This window comes from Lygodium microphyllum, chromosome 10 (genome assembly GCF_053477565.2).
Source record: "Lygodium microphyllum isolate KBCC chromosome 10, Lygodium_microphyllum_v1.1.10, whole genome shotgun sequence".
Classification (NCBI taxonomy): domain Eukaryota; kingdom Viridiplantae; phylum Streptophyta; class Polypodiopsida; order Schizaeales; family Lygodiaceae; genus Lygodium; species Lygodium microphyllum.
Genome location: NC_141144.1, coordinates 25,122,175 through 25,135,540, shown reverse-complemented (window position 1 = coordinate 25,135,540; position 13,366 = coordinate 25,122,175). Strand labels below are relative to the sequence as shown.

At 38.3% G+C, this 13,366-nt stretch overlaps 2 pseudogenes; both read right to left on the bottom strand.

Moving 5' to 3' along the window:
• Positions 1–309: 309 nt before the first annotated feature.
• Positions 310–1,342, bottom strand: LOC148029805 (uncharacterized; annotated as a pseudogene).
• A 405-nt stretch (positions 1,343–1,747) lies between these two features.
• LOC148029804 (uncharacterized) lies at positions 1,748–2,927 on the bottom strand (annotated as a pseudogene).
• Positions 2,928–13,366: the final 10,439 nt, after the last annotated feature.

The following is a 13,366-nucleotide window of genomic DNA, read 5'->3' as shown; positions in this document are numbered from 1 at the left end:
TGAAGTACTTGACGCAGCAGTCATTGATGGAGCTGAAGTAGAGGATGTAGCTGGAATTGTAGAAGAGGCTGAAATAGATGCTGAAGTATCTCCCATCCTGAAATTTCTACGACGCTTTCACGTCGGGTTCACCAAAGATGTCGAAGGGTTTCGAAAGCAAAGTCGCGACCTCAGAGGACCTTGACTAATTTCAGGATAGAAGATCAATCAGGCAAATAAGCAAGATGAGAAAATGATGCCAAGACTCTGTTTTATTTCTGCCAATAGCAAATACAAGGTTCAAGAAGAAGAAATCGGAATAGCCTCTGGGCATAGATCACCAACATGGCAGCGACTATGGTTCAAAAACAATTATTCTGATTTAAAGCAATAGATCCGATCTCACTGAAAGACCAAGCTGGTGTACAGCATGCAATAATGGAAGGTCTTTTTATCTGACAGATTGTGTCGGGAAAGTAAGTACAGCAGAAAGCTAGAATGCTGAATTTTGTTGAGGTTATGGAAGAAAAAGTGGTCGTGAGCGCACAGAAATGGCTTCTCGCATTGACCACCAGAGTAACTTTTGATCTCCATTCCTAAGACCTTTAAATGTTGCAAAAAAAAATACAAGTAATGCTGTATTTTTTTCGATCATGGGCAGAGAGCTTCCAGCTTCAAACTCTCCTATGCTAGAGTATATCGTGCACTTGCAGCAGGAGTGTCCTCTTGGCTATTGCCAAACCGATGGGTTCTCAAAATGAAACTCGACCCAAGCGCTTCAATCGTCAGAATTGTGGGAAACCACTGTTGATACATGTAAAGTAGGCAGGGCCTTGTCCAACATGTGTATTTGAAACCACGAGCTTGCAGCCCCCGTCCTTCGAAGAAACTTTATTTGCATAATCCACAGCATCTCTACAAAGTGCCAGAGTCTTAATTATAGCAATTTCCCTTGATCTCGCAGATGTCCATACAATTTTCAGTCATAAAAAAAAAACTCACAGAAATCATCAATAATAACTGCTCTCGGTGGATTCTCATGCAGGTGGAATGCTGCAAAATATTTTTGAATATCCTCATGATCCTCAGCATACTTCATATGACCACGTTCAAATACTTCTGAATCAGCATCAACATCCTGGGACAAAACACGAGGTTTCCTCTCCGAAACTTGCCGCTTTCACATAAAGACAACTTTTGAGGACTCTTGTTTAGCACAGTTGTAGGAAAATTGATACAGAAGGGAAGTTTTGCCACTGCGAGGAGGGCAAGATGACAATCCATGCACATACAGCACAACTGCACCTTCTTCATGAGATGCCGTTTTACAAAGGTACTTTCCCTTCTTATTTTCATCCTGGATTCATGTCCGTTGCCTTCGCTCTGTAAATTCGCCCTTTTAAGCACGATCATGGGTGCTTCAAGTGTCCTCCTCCTCATCACTCTAAACGCAAAGCTCGCCCCTCCCAGACCAGACGACGATCCTCCCTTTTTGCTTTTTTCTCCTACCCAGAAAAACATTCGATCCTCTGTTTTCTTTTTTTCTTCAAGATCCTCCCACAATAGCCTCAGAAAAGCGGCCTTCTCCCAAATTTTGACATGCCTTTGTAATCTTGTTTTCTTGGTATCTTAACACGTGGTTCAAAATTGATAAGCCTTTCGAAATAAACAATATGTATACAGCTCTTATCTAACATTTTGAAGGTCAGCCAAATTTCTCTTGCAATGTGCCTACCATCGAGAGAAATGTGCTAAAGCTGGTTATCTTTTACTGCCATTTGCCTGTTGCCACTGTTATTTCCAAGACTTTGTTCTTCACATCTAAAAGTCTGCAACACTCCCTCCTTGGAACAGAGAACCAATGATCATTTAGTGGCTTGGCTGAAACTTGAATATACTCCACTTCCTCGGGAGGAAGAACTCTGGAGAAGTTTTCCTCTCGTCAATGCTTGTATCCCGCTTATACCTACTCACAACCACCTCATTCTCTCCCATGACTATGTCTTCCAAGAAGAAAACAAATGGCCTGTTGTAGATTGACCTCAAGGACCTTCTTGTGTCCACGTCAAAATCAGTTCCACTATCTCTTGAATTCCAAGCCTTGAAGGTGATTTCTGGTCTTTGTAAATCCCTTGGAAGAAGGATGTAACGATAGAATTGGACAGCATACCCTAGTGAGATTGAAATAGACAGTTTCTGAGCTCGATTGTAGCAGATGCATTGTTGCAAGAAGCTGCTTGGTTCTGTCCGCATAGCTTTAGTAAGATGTTGCATAGCACCCAAGACATCAAACTTGGGGAAAACATGATCCACCTCATCCAGATGGTGAATAGATAAGAAAGGAGCAGTTGGATGGGCTGACAGTAATCCGAAAGGATTACCATGTATATCAAACTGATGAAAGCCAGGTTCTTTCGTCAGTGGTACACCTAGCTCCGTGATGCAAGCATGTAGTCGGTCATCGCTCCCGAACAAAAAAGGATATCTTTCCAAGCATTCATCCAGCATTTTGGATAAGGTCTGTGCGAGCGGGTAGCCGATAGCTATACCCCCGAATGGCTCTCTGATGGATTGCCTATGTAGTACATCTCCCAAAACTCCCTCTTCACTATACTACCCACGCAGAACAAAAGTATAAACACAACAACTAAATATGTACAAAGTATCAAATGTCACACACACAACATCTGGGTGGATTTCACACCTCGAATGCGCAGCAATACGACAGCGGTCCATCATCAATGTCCGCATGTGTTGAGCTTGTCATCTCAACATCGTCCATGGCACCGCCTATGCTGCCAATTGCAGCACAACCGTGTCACCACCCTTCCCATGGCTATACCCTCTAATAGTACCTTGTGCATTCCCCCTCACAAAGCCACCCTCCCAATCACTTGTGGGACAACACCTTTCCCAATGCCAACTCTGACACTACAAACCACCACCATAGCTAGTGCCTTCCTTCACCCCCCAACCAGTTGACTTCCTCCCCTAGGGCCTTTCCTCCTCTGCTCCTTCTCCCATCATACCACTCCACTCCCACCCCACCCTCCATATCACCTAGCCTCTCCCTTAACCCCCCCTCCCTTAAGCCCCCCTTCAAGCCACCCCCACCCACATCCCCCAGTCCCCCCACCACTGAAAACACCAAGACTACACCGAAATCCCCCTTTCCTACACCTGCCCCTTTAGCTCCGTTTTTAAAGGTGTATCTATGTGATGTTTTGTAATTATCTTTTTTGTTATTTTTTTGGCTCCAAAAATGAAGCATATGGCCAAAATTGAAGAAATTTTTTAAAAGAAAAGCTTAAACGTTTGAAAGCTTTTAGGCTTTTCAAGTTTATAAACTACAAAAGCTTTAAAAATCTTAAAGGAAAGCTTTGAATGTTGGAAAGCCTTAAGCCTATATAAAGGGGGGACAAATAAGTAGTATATGGGCCACTCTCTTCTTACAAAAACTTATCTCTTATTTGAGGAGAGACGAAAGTCATGCACAAGTGTGTGGAGATGCGTACATCAATTCCTCAATCATTGTGTTTGCAAGAGAAAAGGTTAGATTCAAATATTCATCATTCGTTCTTTTAAGGATTAGTTTAAACAACTTTTTCCTTCGTATTTTCAATTCATTAAGGTTAGATTCAAATCTTTGTCGTTCGTTCTTTTTAGGATTAGTTTAAATAATTTTATTCTTCATCTTTTTTGTTTATTATAATTAGTCAATATTAGTTTATTATAATTAGTCAACATGATTATTTATTTAGTTTTTGTTAGTAAATTTAATAGTTCTAGTGTAATTAGTAAATTAGATACACTTTTGTAATATGAATAGTACTTGTAATATTAGCATGTAATTGATAGTTGCACTATTAGTGGACATATTTATGTTAGTTAATAGTTAAATAATAGTGAAATAAAAATGAAAGACAATGATCTTTTGAACATATGGAAAAAACAAAAGCGTAACAAACTTTCAAACATACTAAAAAAAAAAAGGAAAACGTAAAGCTTCAACAAACCGGATATTTTTAATGGATGCGGGAATTGCAGCTTCTCCCATAATTATTTAATTACGAAGAGATTTATGCCAACTCTTCGACATGCTATATCACATGTTTTCTCATTTCATTTAGTTTTTTTCATTTTTGATGTGTTGTTATTGTTTATTGATTTCACTTATTTATTTTATTAGAATTACTATTAAGATGAAAAAAATTTATCATCCTTGTACAAAGGTGATGCCATTTTTACTCAAGAGCTTCAATCAAAGCCTAGAAATAACAGATTTTAGAGACACAATTCTGCAAACATAGGGTTGTGTGGCTTCTTCATCAAAAGAGCCCAAGGCTAATACCAAATTGACCAAAGAAAGAATGCCAAGAAACATGTAGTCAAAATTTTGTGCAAATAGGTGGCAAGAACTGCATATAGAACTTCATACTCCTTTACTGAGCTGCATTTGTCAACCTAGTTTCATGGGGGAAGCGGTCACATGTTTTTCTCTTTTGTTTCATCTTTGCACCCCTTCCTATGCTATTCTCTACATGGTTTGAGCTCCTCTTATGGGCTATTATTCTCATGAATAGGTTCATTTTGCTACTCCTAGGACATTATTCCCACCACCGTTCACATCCTGATTAGTTGTTTTGCTCATTCCCATGGCTTTGTGCTAGTTGTTGTTCACGTATAAGACACACACGGAGCTTGACTATGTCGACAATGTCGATGTTTACATGATATGTGTTCGGAAGTTTTTGACTATCATGTGTTTAGTTTAAAGTTTAGCTCAAATTTTTTAAAAAAATCCAAAAAGTGGAAAAAAGAAAGAAACACAATACTCAAATCTAGAAATCAAAAAATCATTTTCTTTAAACCAAAATTAACCAAAAAAACTAAAAATCTAACATTGGAAAAAATAAAATAAAATTTAAAAACAACAAAAACAAAAGGCAAATCCAAAAATAGACAGCTTTGCAAGGTTGCATACAACTGCTTGACAGTTATACCTAAAAAGAGTCCACAATATTATTTCTTAAAAGAAAAAAGAAAAAAGAAAAAACAAACCAAGGAACCCACCACCTCAAATAATGTACCATAGTCATGGAAAAAAAGAAACAACAACACAAACTTGCACGCCACCATCACCATATTTTTAAATCTTTTTGTGGATGTTTGTATTCTCCTTACATCTCTACATATTTCTTTGGTTGTCACAATGATATAGTTTGCAAATACACTTTCCATTAGATTTAGGGTGCATTCACACACCCTCCAGGTTTTCTTCTTTCCCTTTTTTTTTAGCACATATGCAACCACCATATTAATTTGTAATAAAAGCCATGGACACCTTTGCACATGCATTACATGCATGCGAAAAAAAAGTGCTCAATACACTTTTATTTTTAATTTAAGAATTTGCATTTAGAGAGTCCTTATGTTTGTCATGATGTCTAGGAGCATTAATGCACTATACGAATCTAATAATAGGTTAAGGAAAATAACAAGGAACCATCACTTTCTTTTTTAAGATTGATCACGTAATAAAATTCTCACCCATTGCTAATAAATTTCTTAAAATCAAAATTTTAATCAACTCGCACCACACCAAATATTTGATAAATGAATGCAATCCGAGGATTGTGGGTGCATAATTCTTCAGTGGGTCTTTATGACCATCCTTACCAGCCTTTTCGATAGTGTAACTGTATGACTAGTTCAATTCTGCCTTATTCTTCTAGTTTGTCATTTTGTTTGGTGGTCATGACTATGTTGTGAGGGATTTAGTGTGCTTGAGATTTTTTCTCTTATTTTTGTGTGTGCTTGATGATGGAGTATTGGGTGCATAATTATATGCATTTCACCAAGCTAGCAGTTCCATGAGAGCATAGGACATGCCCGATTTCTTATGTAGATTGTGGATTGCCTAGGAGTTGTCTATTGTGTCATCTAGGGTCTATCCTTTATAGAGATCTTATTGGTTTAATTTTGTCTTTTATTTTCTAGTCCTGGTGTGCATGTTTGTCCATAACCTGAATGGCATCCCAACTAGTCCAATATGTCCCTTTTGTCTCCAGGGATTATTCCTCCCTTTTTAAATCCAGTCTTATCCACAAGGTTGCCTTGTGTGATTTTATAGCTAACAACTCCCCCTCATACTTGAAGATCTTTCCATCTATGTGCCTTCCTAGTGCACTGAGTGATGCCACTATTATTCTACGTTCTAAGAGTCTAGGGAAGGCTTTATCTCTTCCATACAATGGTGATGTCTTTCTAGTAGCCTGAGAATTTTTGGCCTCTAAGAAAATCATGAAATTGGTGTATAGATAAACTCTTGAGATGCTCATACAGAGAATAAATTTATCACCTCATCAAGCCTTTCAATCCTATGGTTACAAACCCTTGTGAAGGCTATTATGCTAGTTTTTGTAAGATAGATTCATGCCAACAAAGACTTTGATTCATTGTTCATCAAAGGAGTTATTTAGTGCTTCCTATATGGTCTTGAAAGGAGTAGCAACCAAATAAATTACCTAACTATGTTCCAAGTTGGGCTAACACTTCTTGCGAGTGACCAATGTCAACATATGGATCTTATTTATTTATCTTCCTCACATACTCTTCTCCTTCCAAGGGTCTACCTACATCTTTTGTTGATCCCCCTATAGTCCTATCCCTGCAGATATAGTTTCCATTGAAGTGGATAATGGCTCTCCATGCCCCTTGGTGTTTCCACACAAACATTTGAAATGTGTAGCCATGTTATGGCCTTTTGGGAACAACACATCATATAGATTTTCCATGAATATCCATAATTGCAACCTCTAAGATTCTTGAATTAGAAAAATGACCACATATTGTATATTATTTTCAAGAACATAATACAACCTTTCAGAATACGTCATGAGAAATCAAGAAAATACATTATCTTGAACCCCAAAATCATGATCTATCTTTCAAAATCATGACATAATGAAATCATGAACCCCCCAAAACGAGTGCTATCATACATGATTTCATTATATCAAAAGATAGATCTAAAAATATATATCAGGAGGTTACATAAGAACAACCATCCTTCAATGAAACTAAAGGAAACAGTAAGATGAATTATAACAACTATAAAAGATGAAAAGGTACATGAGGCACAATGGTCTAACATTGCAATGAAGCCATCTACAACTACACAGCTCCATATAGATCCACATCCAAAATCTCATCTTACACATCCTTCAAGTTCTCTTTCAGAACACTACAAGAGAAAGGCCCTATAGATGCGCACTGTACACACGAAATAGTGGGCACGTTTATCAGCCCGTCTATTGGCGCTAGTATATAGACGTGAAAAATGTGTCTATATACCCACGTTTTTAAACGCGCTTATAGATGTGAAAATAAACGCACAGATTTTTCATTTCTCATAAAGTCCGTAAATATGATCAGACATCTTAACAGCTAGTATTTTTTAGAATACATTACCAACTTTACTTCTTTGTGGTCTAATATAGCTTACCCAATTGTACTTCTTTGTGCATCTTGGTGCATTGTTCTTTGGATGTGCATTTTCAATTCTAATACTATAACACAACAAACGTTATATGTATCACAAAAGTAAACGGCTCTAATTGATATTTTAGTTGTTTCTGAGTATTACAAATATACATCCAAACATTCAAAGCTAATTATATGCTACAATGAATGATTAATCTCATCTTCAATGAGATCGTCCCTTGCTAGACTATCTACCTCTAGGTCTATGTTACCAATAGGCAATGAAACAAATAAGTCTATTCCACTATCAGATGTATTGCTATGCTCAATTTCTTCATCATCATCTGCAACCATGCTGTTATCCTCTTTTGCGCTTCCTTCAACATCCTCGCGGGGATCATCTTGCATTGCATCATGTATATCATCGATCATGGCATCATCATGTACATCATCATTGATTATTGGATTGTCATGAACTATCTCTATGTTGGTAGCATTGCCATATATTGGTTTTGAACGATTAGATATGGGGATGACGTGCCACCATCGGTTATTGTTTACCATTGGGTGATACACAACCTGCATTTAAAAAAAAAGAGTAAGAAACTTAGATATTTATTGTATTTTGAGAATGTATCAAGAAGTAATATATATGAAAATAAATAGCTTCTAATATACATGCTCACATTGTTGAGGTAGTACGAATGTGTCATTCTTGCCTTGGTGAAATTTTGTAGAGTCAATCACTACAAAACCACTTGGATGACGTCTAATTGTGCAATGCTCACCCGTTGTTACTACTTCTTTCAACCACTTCACATCTAGTACATATATAAAAAATCGCCTAAAGTCAAGCTTCAAAATATCTTGGATCAAGCCATAATAACCTTCCATGGTAGCATTGGTATCCTAGAAGTTTGCAAGGATACCACAATCCTGGGTATTTCTCTTATCATCTATATGTTGAGTTCGAAAATGTTTGCCTTCACACCAAATAGCATTGTGCACTAGTAGTACATTGTTGAGATCATATTAATGATTTAGTTAAAGATAAAACATGTGGAATTATTATATCACATATAACTAAAGATAATTTAATTATAAGTATGCCTCACCTTTGATAAGCAACCTCGTGCGTATTCCCACTCCTCTTGCAATATATCCATCGCCTCCTCTTTTTCCATCTTGTCCATTTATTCATGTAACCAATCTATATCAATATGACATGGAAGCACACTTAAATGTTCTAGATATTGGACATTATGTCCATGTCTAGCATGAAATGCTTGCCTTTCGCTTACTCTTCTTGCCCTTGCTTCTTTATATAGTGTCACCCATTTGTTCATTACTTCGCTGTTAAGCACACAAAATACATTTAACTTACAAAGTTTCTCTTTCATTAGCACTTTGCTCCTTCCTTTTCCTTGAGGTATTATAGAGGTCATCCTCAAATCTTCATCATCTTTCCATAGTCGTGGTAAAGAGGGGTCTACTTTAGTAAGATATTCAGAGATTTGTACAAGGGATGATTGCATTAACCAACCCTCAGCCATGCTTACCTCGGGCCATGCATTTTTCCTTACAAAATCTTTTAGGGTTTTCATAAAGCGCTCTAGAAAAAACATCCACCTTGCATGAACTACCCCACAAATTGTGATCTCATCAATCAGAAATACGATAAGTGTACTTGAGTAGTCAAAATGGAGCGAGGAAAAGTTTCCTCCACCAAACAAACCACCTCAATGGACAATACTAGAGCCTCTTGCAACGTATTTGGATTGATTTCCTTCAAACTCACAAATCTACCAACATGCAATTGAGAACGATGATTAGTTTTGTCCATAAATTCAAGCGGGTTTACTATGTGATGTACGTAATATGTAAACTAAAAAATAAGTATAATGTATACATACCTTGTGAGCTCACCCATCTTGTAAATGATATCATACACATCTTTCGAAAGACAATGGGATATACTAGTAGGAAGGATGAACTGTATGTAAATATTCATACATTGTTAATTAGTCTACATAGTTACTCCACTAATTAATATATTTACGGCTATGAAAATCCTTACCTGAATCCTTTTGTGCCAATCGTGAGACTTCAAACCGGATAGTTGCTCCACACCTCTTTTCTTTTTCTTTATGAAGGCTCCCTTGAGGCATCTCATATATCCTGTGGAAGTTTGAAAGCTACATATTTGCTACTTCACCATCTTCTTTTCGGTCTTCGACAACATCCAAGGTGCATGCGATAACTCGATCTTTCCTCTGGGTACGATGCGTGGCCAAGCTCGTCTCATACGTCCAATGCTACGTAAATCCTCCCTTACATTGATAGAATCACGAGTCCCAATTAAGTGATCCCATAATGTAGAGGCAACATTCTTGAATATATGCATGGGATCCAATAGGTGATTGATCTTGAGTTCAGTCCAATATGGGAGATGAAAAAATATAGAGAATCTAAGGCACAAAAAAATATTGTTTCTCGTTCTCATAATGGAGCGTACTTTAAAGACAAATAAAAGAAGCAAACTGGTTACCAACTCATGCTGAGTGGAGGATGATCATTGGCGTGTGTCCAAGTGTCCTTCCAATCTTGAATGGTCAGAGACTGTGGAGTTCTTCCATTAGTGGGGGGTGCATATTTGGGGTGGTCAATAGGAAGAAAACGATGATGATTGTCATAGATAACCTTATTCAAGCATGTCGGTCTAGAAGAAACACGAGAGGGACCACAAATTGGGCATGCATGATATCCTGATGTAGTTAAACCTGTAGAAACAAGTGGGTTAATGATGATATATATTTGATTAAGGGTAAGAATGAATAAAATAGAGTACGCAACTACCTGAACACTCTCCATAGCCTAGAAAGTCATGCATGGTCCACAACAACATGCCCTTTAAAGTGAAATCTCTAGAGGACAATGATGCACTCACATCTTGCACCTCAATACCTCTCCATAGCATTTCTACCTCCTTGATCAAAGGCTCTAAGTAAATGTCCATGTTTTTTACTTTGTGTTTTCCAGGAATCAAAAGGGACAACATTACATGTCCTTTTTTTATTGCCATGGACGGAGGGATATTATAGTTCACCAATACCATTGGCCATACACTATATGAGGTGCTTTTGATGCCAAATGGATTTATTCCATCTAATCCTAGACCCAAATCTCAATTTTTTGGGCTCTTCTTTGAAAGTAGGCCACAAATTGTCTACGTATTGCCAAGCTGGTGTGTCTGAAGGAATTCTCCACTTTCCATCACTTGAATGGTGACTAGCATGCCATGACATGAGTCTCGCAATAGATTCACACTTAAACATAAGTTGAATACGTGGAATAATAGGAAAATTTCACAAAACCTTACAAGGCACATCCATTGATTTCATCTCTTGGTTGTATCTTGGTTCACCACAAATAGGACACTGTTGTGCAGATGCATGATCCCCACGAAACAAGATGCAATCATTGACACATGCATGGATTTTAATGTAATCGAGACCTCCAAGAGATGTCAAGAAACGCCTTGCTTGCTCCCTTCTAGTTGGTAACTTATTTCTATTTGAAAGTATTTGTGACAATAACCTGCATACATTGTGGAAACAGAGTTAACAAATCATGAATATTATCTAGAAGCATTTATGAATTAATATCAAATGATACATACAATAATGTATTCAAGCTAGCATTACTCCATCCATAAAAGGTTTGTAAGTTCAGTATCTCGAGAGATGCACGTAGAATGGAGTATGTACAACCTTCGTACAATGGAGTTTTCGACGATGTGTAGTGGGTCATCTGTCTCTCTAGTGGCGCCCTCCCCCCGAACCTCATGGGAAAATAAATCGTGCACCATGTTGTCCAAAATCTCTTCCTCCAAAACTTGATGGGGCATTTGAAGAGGGCTGCTATCGTTGCCATCAGTCTCTACTCTTCTTGAGGACTCTGCCTCCTCACGTCAATGCTTCGCAGCCTCTCGACGCCCTGGAGGGACCATTTGAGAATGTGATACCGCATCCTGATCAATAAATAAAAGGAGGTTTTATTTAATGGTGAAGACGCAACATAGACCAATAATATTTGCGCAAATAAAGTAGTAAAAATTACTAGGTCTTTTTCTTGGTCCCACTCTCCGTACATGCTGAGGTTTGACATTGTGATTCGACGTGCTTAAAAAAACATCATTGACAACGATCACACATACATTTGATTTTCCTTCGTAGCCAAGTGTCTCGATTGTGAAGACACAATGTCTCGTCCTCACTGGAGGATGTACTATTTGTTGACTCAGCATGTCCCATACTAGTAGAAGATGACGACATAATTACACCTGAATGATAAGGACATATATGATTTCATTTGGCATATATGTCATATTCCCTAAATATTTTGATACTTACAACATGGAGACAAACATTTTGATATTGAAAGACTAGGGAAGTCATGTTGATCCAAAAACAACCATAAGCTAGCATTTTAATAAGTTTAATTGTAATCGTGTCTATCAACGCGTATAATATCTTTTATCTGCACATATAGACGCGCAATCACATGCACTTATAGACGGGCCATGTGAATATAATTTTTTTAATAAAAAATTTGTGGCTTTCTTTTCAAACTAGTGCTTTCCTACATTTTTTGCGCATTTTCTGCAGTTCGAGCTCGACATTACTAATCATGTCTATCTATCACTTCACGAAGACAAGGAGGGAAGGAAATAAGAGTAAAAAGAGGAGGAAGGAAGAGCCAGAGAGTAAAGAACAAGAGCCAAACAACAAGGAAGAGAAGAAGAATCAAGCAACCTATCAAGGGAAGGGAGGAGGTGGACAAGGAGCTTGCAACCTAGCCGCCACCCGTCGAAACAAGCAAAGAAGGTAAGTTCTTATTCTTTCTCTCAATCTTCTTTGCTTTCTCTTTGTCTGTTTGTCTCTCTCTCTCTCTCTCTTTACATGCTTCAGACACTATGGAGGCTTCGTGTTGTTTTTTATAACAATATTTGAAAATATGGTTTGACTTTGCGCGTTTGGCTAACAGTCTAGACGCATTTTTAGATGCGTATATAGACGCGCTATCGGTATAATTAATTAGAGTTAAGGTCTGAGTTTTTTTGTTTGTTTAGTATTATTCTTTTGCGTCTATTCGCGTGTCCAGAATGTAGAGTAGACGCGGATATAGATGTGGGTATAGACGCGGGTATAGACGTGGGTAGTAATGGATTCTTGCTTGTGTAGATGTGGAATCCTGGATCTTCTAGCACTGATCCTGATTTGGAACGCATGAACAACACGTTAGTGGAGTTTTCTAGAGGTGTTAGTAGTTTTTTTTTTAGGTTTTCTGAACAAGAAGCAATTCATGGGGAAGATGACCAGTTATCTTGGTCGCCCTCCCACTGCAGAGGAGGTTTTTAGTGTCATGTTTGGGACACCTATCACATCTTTGCCTAGCACTACCGCACAAACACCAAACCTTGGTACACCTCTAACAGGTACTCCACGCACTATGCATACACACAGATTAGCTGATGCACAGGGATCAACTGAAGTACATGGATCAGTTGAAGCACGTGCATCTGCAGAAGCACGTGCATCAAGTGAGGTAGAGGGTAGTGCCCGTGGAGGGATGAGGGAGAGTCGTGCAGGAGGACGAGGAGGTCGAGGGCTTTGTGGGGGTTGCCTAGGAGGTGGCTCTCGATCACCATCACCAGGAAGTGAGAGAGGTGAGCCTCCACAAATGTACTACTCTATCAGATGTTGGTGGTATCTTGCATAACCCTCAGGGGAGGGAAGTGATAGCCTACTTGAGGAGTGTCGTGCATGCCATATACAAAGATTGTATGATTCCCTTCAAGCACCAAAAAAGTGGTTTGTGGCAAGAGGTGCTAAGGGCAGTA